Genomic DNA, 9,339 nt, shown 5'->3' on the forward strand with positions numbered 1-9,339 from the left:
GGGACAAGCCTGGCAAGGGCTGCTTCCCTCCTATGTCCCTACAGGCCAGGGTGAGGATTTAAACCCTTCCACAATCATGCTTAGCTCCTGAGGGGGCCTGGCTACACTCCCCAGGTTAGGCTCCCTCCAGCCTTGCCACTGCTGCAAAGGGAAGGGAGGGCTGCTATAGCACCCGCTGGCTTCTAGCCTGAGCCACTGCAAGCATGTGTCTACATTTCCAGAATTAAATGTGAATGTCTGTTCACTTGCAAATCAGTTCAATCTTAGGTTAAACTAACCTGCAAAGATTGAATCAATTCAGGCTCCAGCTTTTTGAATGCCTGTCTCTATCCATAGTGGCTGGCTTCTGGGATTTCTCGCAAGGACCTCACTTAGGCAGATTTCCACTGACTTTGATAAGAGCTTATGGGCATTTGTACATACGTTTGCGCCACGGCGCCCAGCTGTTTGAAAAGTGACCGGTGCTGCAGCGTGTACAGTTGTATAAGTAGCAAAATGTGTGTCAGCACTGAGAAAATGGCTATGGTGCACTTTTGAACTGAGGTGTTTTAGTTCAAAAGCTCCCTACCACCATTTTCTGAGTGCTGACGCGTATTTCACCACTTATACAACTGCACGCTATACAGCACACTGCACGTCAGCTTGTGTGTGGAGTAGACTCAGTTAATCAAGTCTGCTCCAACCCACCGGATCTCCGGTGCATCACGGGATGAAAAAGTATGTGTATAAATGCCCTAAGAAAGACCTCTAGGTTTGCATCTCCCCCAACTCCCTTTCTCTCCCCAAGGATTTCAAAGATGTAAGTACATTAGTATTTACTTTCTCCCATATACATACCAAGCACTTTAAATGACTTATCTAATTATCACTAAGATCCAGTCAACTAACTAGATATATATATATATTTTTTTTTTTGCCTCAGAGCTATTCTAATTTACGTTGGGTGGGGAACTTGGGGGTTGGTTTGCTGCTATAGGGGTGAAAGCATGAACACCCTGTATAGTAATTCATGATGCTGTTGGACCACTTGTGGCTGAGTGAGCACTTAATCATCTGCGCTTATGAGCTCATAAACTGGACACAAAGGTGGCTGTTTTTTTCAAAGTCTTTATACCTTGGATGACTTGTAGGGCCAGTGCTTGGGAAAACTGGACCTAATTTACTGTCTGACTTGCCTGCAATTTGTAGCTTATGAAAAACAGATGAGTTAATGCTCTGAAGTTAACATTGAAAGCTTCTGACAAGAGCAGCTTTGACAAAAAAACAGAGTTAAGAAAATTCATACTCAAGCTAAATTGTTCCCCCCTCCCTTTATCTATTTTTGCTTCATTGCTGGTATGTGTCCAAGGAGAGTCAGCTAATAGCATTCAGAAATATGAGGGGATAAAGTTTTAAACTTTCAGATCTTTTCAAGCTGGACATCCCCAGGAGTAAATGAAGGGGGATGTGGGGGAGGGAATTTGAGAGGGAAGTTTTCATTAGGTGAAGTTGTTTTCTGCCTGCTCAGCTGACAGCGGTTTGAAAGAGAAGAGACTGCAGCAGCTCTTTTCCCATTGTCGTTCTAAACATACTGTAAGTTATCTTTTTGTTTTTGCTTGTTGGCCTTGTGTGCTCTCAAGCATTTTATTTTGGCAGCTTTGAACTCTTTCAGAGATTGCGCTTTGTGTGTGGGGGGGGGAAGAGAGAGAGAGAGAGAGAGAGAGAGAGCATGAATCAGCTTGTATTGCTGTATTTTTCTTCTTTTCAGTCCCTTTTGTACAGCTAACTGTTGGCCATTTGACACCTCCTTTTGCTGATGGCTACGCCAGCATGATTTTAGAAGTTTTGGTACTTTCTGTTGTCTCGTGTGTTAGAACCTTTGCTGGATTTGTGTAGAAATTAAACTGCACTTGGCAAAAAAAGCCCAACAAACAACAGCTAATGTTTTGAATATGTCAAATGTCCTGGACAAGCTGGCTTTTCAAAGGCAGATTGTATGATGCTGCGCAAACAGGACAGGATGCAGCACGGGAAAAATAATTGTTTCCTGCTGCTTAATAGGAAAGAAAAAGCTGAAGCAAAGCCAAGACATTTGCAAAAGGAAAGTTGTCTTATCAAAGCAAGAAAGTGACTCTGCATCCTTGCAAGAATAATGTTAAGTTATATTTAGGAATTCATAAAACAGTGTATTCCCCTTTGTTGTTTAACTCTTTGAAGCGTGAAGTAAAATACATTGTCTTCCTAAATCGTTTTCTCCTTCTTTGTACAGACTTTGTCATTTTAGTTCTTTTACTCGTTTGTTGGCTGCGCAAATATTAGGTGGATTTCTTGTTTATTTTTAAATATTTTGAAAATATAATGTACAAGAAGTTGCAGGGAGGCATAAGGAAGAGCAAGGCCAGGTGAGAATTTTGGGCCTTGACAACTTCGATATTGTAGGCCTCGGTTATGTTTTCTATCAACATGCACGCATACAAACTGCCTTATCTTTGAAATGTATCACCACTATCAGCCTGGGAAACAAGGGACCATAACAGACCAAAAAATATGTGCCAGCTTAATGTGGGAAAATGGTACTACAGAAAAGATATAGTAGCTAAAGAAATATATTCACTGAATGAAGAATCGTTTATACCTGGGAAATGCCCTGTAGCACCACATGAACAATGGCAGCGGCTAGATCCTGCTTCCAAAGATCCCCCCCCTCCAAAATGAGATTATGGATTGTGTAGTTGGAAGGCAGTGGATTTATTGCCTCACTAACCCCTTGTAGAAGCAAGCAAGCAAGGTTGCCAACAGTTTTGGTTTTATTGTGAATGACATAATATCCAATTTTAAAGTCCCAGAGCTCCCTGACTGTTGATTGCTTCAAAACCTCAACTTCACATGTTTGTTAAATGAAACTTTCTAGGCCTCAAAGTGTTGGGAAGGCACACAAAAAGATCCTACATCTAATGTTTCTTTTTCTAAGAAGACAGTAATTTTAAATTGACCTGATTTTTTGAAAGATCTTATGATTTTGTATCCTTGGTGTTGGTAATATCAAGAGGGGCCAACCATCTACTGGGTAGTACAGATGCCTGTTGGTATTCCCACATGCAGAGACATTTAGCCAGCTGGAAAAGGCTTCTCATTCTTAATAGATTTTTTTTTAAAAGATTGATATTGGATGGCACTGCCCACTTACAGTAGATTTCATAGACATTAGGGCTTGAAGGGACCTTGAAAGATCATCAAGTCCAACCTCCTGCCCAAGGGGCAGGAAGTCAGCTAGGGTCAAAGGATCCCAGCAAGATAAGTGTCCAAACATTTCTTAAAGGAGTCCAGAGTAGGCATCTGCATCACCTCTGGAGGGAGTCTATTCCAGGCCTTGGGGGCTCGGACAGTAAAGAAGTTTTTCCTTATGTCCAGCCTAAAATGGTCATGGAGGAGTTTGTGACCATTGGTCCTTGTCGTCCCTTGTGGCACTCTGGTGAACAGACATTTCCCCAGATCCTGATGCACACCCCTTATGTATTTATAAGCTGCAGCCAGGTCACCCCTGAGCCTACGCTTTTCCAGGCTGAAGAGTCCCATGGCTCTCATCCTCTCATCATAAGGCCTATTCTCTTCCCCTCTGATCATGCGCGTGGCTCTCCTCTGGACTCTCTCAAGCTTCTCCACATCCTTTTTGAATTGTAGAGTCCAGAATTGGATGCAGTACTCCAGCTGCAGCCCCACCAAGGCCGAGTACAACGGGAGGATGACATCCTGAGACTTACTTGAGAAGCAAGTAGAGAATTAACAGTGGATGCATAGGTTTGTCTTGACCATCAAAGTGTTTTGATGGAAATTCTTTTCCAGGCACCAACCATAGTTCACTAATTAAGCAAAATTAAGCTTCTTTAAAACTGACATTAAGGAATTTCCAGTTAGGGCCTGACTTCTAGGTGTAAAACCTATTGTGTATACTGACAATCTGTGATGTCTGCATAATGCCTGTGCCTATAGGACTGGGCAGTCTATTTAAATCCCAGTGTATGTAGATAAATAATGTTGCTCAGAACCAGAATTCATGTTTGTGGGGTGATTAAAATGAAGTGAAAATCTAAACATCTCACAGAGCAAAGCTTCTAAATGTTAATTTTAGAAATATTAAAAGGACTTTTCATTTCAGCCTTATTGAATCATTTTGTTTCTAGTCAATATATTGTTTTGATCTTATGAAGTCAATTTTTGTTTCATTGTAATTTGTAATGAAACATAAATCACATTAATTAGATGATTAGGTCCAAAGAGGTGATCTTCCCCCTCTATGTGGCACTGGTCAGGCCGCAGTTGGAGTACTGCATCCAGTTCTGGGCGCTGCACTTCAGGAGGGATGTGGACAGCATGGAGAGGGTCCAGAGGAGGGCCACATGATCAGGGGACAGCAGGGCAGGCCCTATGAGGAGAGGTTACGGGACCTGAACCTGTTCAGCCTCCACAAGAGAAGGCTGAGGGGGGATGTAGTGGCCTGTTATAAACTAGTCAGGGGGGATCAGCAGGCATTGGGGGAGTCCCTGTTCCCCCGAGCGCCACCAGGAGTGACCAGGAATAACGGTCACAAGCTGGCAGAGGGTAGATTTAGGCTAGATATCAGGAGGCGCTACTTCACGGTCAGGGCGGCTAGGATCTGGAACCAACTTCCAAGAGAGGTGGTGCTAGCTCCTACCCTGGGGGTTTTTATGAGGAGGTTAGATGAACACCTTGCTGGGGTCATTTGATCCCAGTACTCTTTCAGCCATGGCAGGGGGTCGGACTAGATGATCTGCTCAGGTCCCTTCCGACCCTAGAAACTATGAAACTATTAATGTGTCATGATACATCACATCATGTGTCACTGATATATCACAATATAATTATATGCCATAGCATGTACTTTAATTTATTGTTTTGTTTTATTGTTAACATTCACTTACGGCACATCAGTTATGCTAATAATAATTGGTCTTCTAACAGGCAATTAATGTTTTGAGTGATTTGAAAATAGCCTGTAATTTTCTATTGTAATTGGCCAGGTATAATATAAAGGAAAATGCCATGACATGTCATGTTATTGTATATTGTGGTATGAAGGCTCCACCTAGCTAGTAGTCCGGCAGCCTGCCCATTTGCCATCAAGGAAGTAGGTGAACTCAGCATTTGGGACAGACAGTAACTCATTAATGGATGCCAAATTAAAAGGAAGAATTGTAATTAAAAGTGCACAAGGTGAATAAATGCTGAAGTGCATGGGTGAGCAGTGGCTGGCTGGCTGTTCTAGTAATAATTAGCCATGGTAGAGTTAAACAGGACACAGCTAAATTACGAGGGCGGGGGGACTAATTTTAGATATGTGAAAAATATTAATAGCGTACATTTTGGCACTTCCTGCTCTACATGGTGATCTAGTTAATATAGACATAAAAATATACCCAGTCTTCAAATGCCAGCTGGATTACTAAATTCACTTACAAACAAGCAAACTACTGACAATATGCTTTAAAATCAGGTAACAGCCTTATAAGAAAGTGTCCTGTCATTAGAAGAAAAAAAAAGATTTACAAAGGAAATGGGAACAGAATATGTCAGCTACTACGTGTGATTAGGAATATTGCTCAAATAGCTCAGTTTAAATGAATGGAGCCCTAAAAGGCAATTGTGTATGGTAGATTGAACAAGAGATGAAGGAGTGGTACAGGAGGCATGAAAGATGTATATTCAAATGGGAATATAACAAATTAAACAGTGACTTTTAGAAAAGTGGATTGAAATACTTGTTATAGTGGGTCTTCCTTTCTGCCCATGTGCCAAAGGCAGGGGCAGATCTAAGATTTTGAAAAAGAGGGTGTAGATGGTGTGGTGCATTGTGACAAGGTGCCATCCAGGGACCAAGTTTCACATCGGCCCGCCCACCTGTCCAAGTAGGACAGTCTGTCTAGTCTCGCCTGTCACAACTTTGCTGTTCCCAAAACTGGTGTTAAAATATGGGAAGCTGTCTATTTTGATGCCCCAATGCCAGGAGGCACTATACACAACTCCAGCCTCCCCTTATCATGTCCTATGCCTCTCAGATTGCCATCAGATGGCAATATGCCTCAGATGGCTGTATGCAGATGGCTCTATGCTCCAGCTCGTGGCCAGGCCCAAGTCAGCCCCTTGCTAGGCCTCGTTCACTTGTCCATTCACTCCGCCCCATCAGGCTTCATTCATACTGCCCCTTTCACACTGTGGCCTCTTACACTTCACCAGACCTCTTGCATGCTGCCCCTCATTGGGCCACACCCAGCCTGCTCTGCTCCCTTGAGTGACTGCATAGGCAATCAGGCTTCGTTACTCACCCTCCTTGACTGGCCCTGGTGCAGCCTTTTGTGCCTCTCCCATGACCTTCATCTGCACGGTGATTAGCCAATTCGTCTTGCCCTGAGTGGAGTTTGGACCCAAGCCCCTCTCCAGATAACTTATCCTTGCTCCCTCCATAGGGCCAACTACTCACCGTTTGACCCAAACTCAGCCTCACCACATCTGAGGGCGTACCAGGGTCTCCCTCTGACCCAACATTTGGCCTCACCATGTCTGAGGACTTACCAGGGTCTCAGCCTCTGGCAGCCTCAGGAGTCTGTAGACTTTCCTTGGCCTATCTTCCCCTTCCCTGGGGCTTCAACTCCTGCCCTCTTCTAGGGGCTTCCAATTATGCCCTCTCACCTGGGCCTTACTGTTATACCCTGTCACTGGGGCCTCCAGGATCTTGCTCCCCATGGGGCTCAGGTGTCTGGAGATGTGCTTCAGCCCTTACAGGCTCTGGCCCTGCTTCTAGGCCAGTTGGCAGTGCCAGATAGCTCACTGTGGCCCTGGCCTGCCCTTCATGGTGGGCTAATTGCCCTTCAGCCCTCAGGCCCTGACCCTCTTGCATTGACCAGTGTGAGGTCTCAGAAGGTCAGTTTAGCAGTCTCTGACCCCCTTAATCCAGAGAGGACACTTCTGGGTCCCACCATAGAGCCTTCTTCTACTTCGGGGCTTGCCTGGACCTTTGTAGGCCTACCTGTTGTTAGCCCAGGGGCGGGCAATTATTTTGGGTGGAGGGCCACCCCTGGTCACCATCTTGGGACTGGAAGTCTTGCCCCTGACCTCTGAACCTTGCCACCGGAAGTCCCTCCCCTTGCCCCTGGAAGTACACCTTTGGAGAAGAGGGTTTTCTATCTTAGAACCGGAAAAAAAAAAAATTATGTACTAAAAATCAAATACCCATAATATTATATTTTAATTCAATTAAAAATATATTTTTTGTCCTGATACCTGTGTGTTTGTGCTTTATATGTAGAAGGGATTGGATAAAAATTCAAAATGTAGTCTTACTCTTGTATAGTGTGTGGGGTGTGCAGCGGTGTTTTGGGGTATGGGTGGGTGGGTGAATGTGGGGAGCTGTGGATGTGTGTGTGTGTATGTGGTATTTGTGGGATGAGTGATTGTGTCTGGAGGAGGGTGTGGCTGTGGGGTTTGCAGGAAGGGTTGCCAGGGGGGAGCCAGCTGGGCCCTTGCTGCCTGAAGCCTCATGGCCGCATTTGCGCTCTGATGGCTCCTGCTGCCTCCAGGAGCTACCAGGGAAGGGCCTGTCAGGCTCAGGGGCAGTGTGGGGGGCTGGGGCACTGGGGGTGGCACAAGTCCGTGATGATATGGCCTAGGATGTGGAAAGCCCAAGGAGGTGGTGCAGAACTTGCACTGGGTGCCTGAGGCTTGGGGCAGCAAAGGCCTGGCTGCTCCCCCCCCATGGGTGGCCTGGGGTTGCCACCACCCCGGGGGGCCTGGTGGCCTGACAGCTGCTTGCCCCCTGGCCCTAGGACAGGCACAGAGGCTGTGCTAGGAGCCAGTGCAAAGTCATGGCTGCTTTTCTCCTGAAGCTTCCAGGAGGCCCTGGGAAAGCTCCTGTACAGCCCTGGGGGGAGTGTGGGGGGCCACCTGAGGCCGCTGGGAGTAACACATGGGCTGGGACATGGGAAGTCCAGGGATACGGCATGGAAGTTGCATCCTGTGCCTGAGGTTTGGGATGGTAATGGCCTGAATGCCCCCCATGGTCTGGGGGGCCTGGGACTTCCCCCCAGGGTGGCAGCACCCACCAGAGCCTGCCATGGGGTAGGGGGGCAGTCAGGCCGTTCCTGTCCCAAGCCAGGTGCAGGATGCAAGTTCTGTGCCGCTTTCCCGTGCCCCGGGCGGCATCCCTGAAAGGTCATGCCACCCCCAGTGACCCCAGTGCTGGCTCCCACGTGCCCCCTCGCTCCCAGCCCCGTGGCCAGACAGGGACCAGCGTGTCCCCCCACCCCCCTCTTATCTGAGTTTCCCGCTCTGGCACAGGCAGGAATAGCCCCATGGTCCCTTCAGCTGGGGGTAGGGCAGGACAGGGGCCTGCTTTGGCTTCCTCTGCGTAGTACTGCCCCTGGCTCCTGTGACTTTTGACAGGAGCCAGAGGCAAATAAATATTAATTTTAAAAAATTTTCTAGGGGCCCCGCGGACCAGACAGAACGGCCTGGTGGGCCACATCCAGCCCTTGAACCATATTTTGCCCACCCCTGTGTTAATCCCATGCTTAGGCTGGGCCTTGTTCTCGCTAGGCTGAAGCCTTCTTCCTGGGGCTCTGGACTCCACTGGGCCTGTAGGAACCTTCTGCCATCCATATAGTTCCTTCCTTACTTCCACGGTGTTGTGAGCAGCAGCTCAGCCAGATGTTGTTGCTCCCCGACTGCTTGCAGTAGACTGCTGCCTCTGCCCTGAGAGCCTGGATCTTAAAATGGCCACCTCATCAGGGCTGGCTCACACTCGCTGGCTGCCTGCTCTCAGCCTTAAAGTGGCAGACACCAAAGGTGCTCTGCCACATGCATCATCCCCAGGGATCTGGGTTTTCTGTTTGCTGCAGAAAAATGTGGAAAATCCTTTTAAGGAGAAAAAATATGGGAAACTGTGAGTTTCACCTTACAGGTAGGCAGAGTTCCAGCCTGCAAGTAGCTTCTTTGGGCTGGGGGGAGAAGCGTGATCAGCCAGGGAGCGCCATGTGAATGTGTGTATGCACATATGCATGTGGCAGCCAAACAGCATGGAGAGCAGTTCCTGCAGCTTCCTGCAGGTAAGTCTATGGGAGGAGGGCAGATTGAAGCCCCCACAGTAGTGGGGAGGGAGTCTATGGGAGGGAAGGCATGGGGCTGGGGGCACTTCCCAGCTGGGAAAATATACAGGGCCTAGGGCTGGGTGGGAACACATGGCTATGGAACCCAGTTGGGGAGTGGGATGGAGCCACGGGCAGCTTGTCTGGTGGGTGGTGGGTGGGGCCCACTCCCCATCACTGCACACACTCCTGGGGAGGGGGGGGG

The 9,339-nt window shown here is 47.4% G+C and overlaps 1 protein-coding gene across 4 annotated transcripts in view; it reads left to right on the plus strand.

Annotated features, from left to right (window-relative positions):
* Positions 1-9,339, plus strand: part of TRIM2 (tripartite motif containing 2) — a 144,325-nt gene that overhangs the window by 49,140 nt on the left and 85,846 nt on the right. Inside the window, exon 1 of one of the 4 annotated variants that reach the window (XM_019534490.1) lies at positions 1,499-1,572. The exons of the other annotated variants lie outside the window; for them this stretch is intronic. The gene's annotated coding sequence lies outside the window, so the exon portion shown is untranslated. Of the gene's footprint in view, positions 1-1,498; positions 1,573-9,339 lie in introns of those variants that run through there. 4 annotated transcript variants of the gene reach the window in all.

The sequence above is a fragment of the Crocodylus porosus genome, unplaced genomic scaffold, assembly GCF_001723895.1.
Source record: "Crocodylus porosus isolate Cpor-Errol unplaced genomic scaffold, CroPor_comp1, whole genome shotgun sequence".
NCBI lineage: Eukaryota > Metazoa > Chordata > Crocodylia > Crocodylidae > Crocodylus > Crocodylus porosus.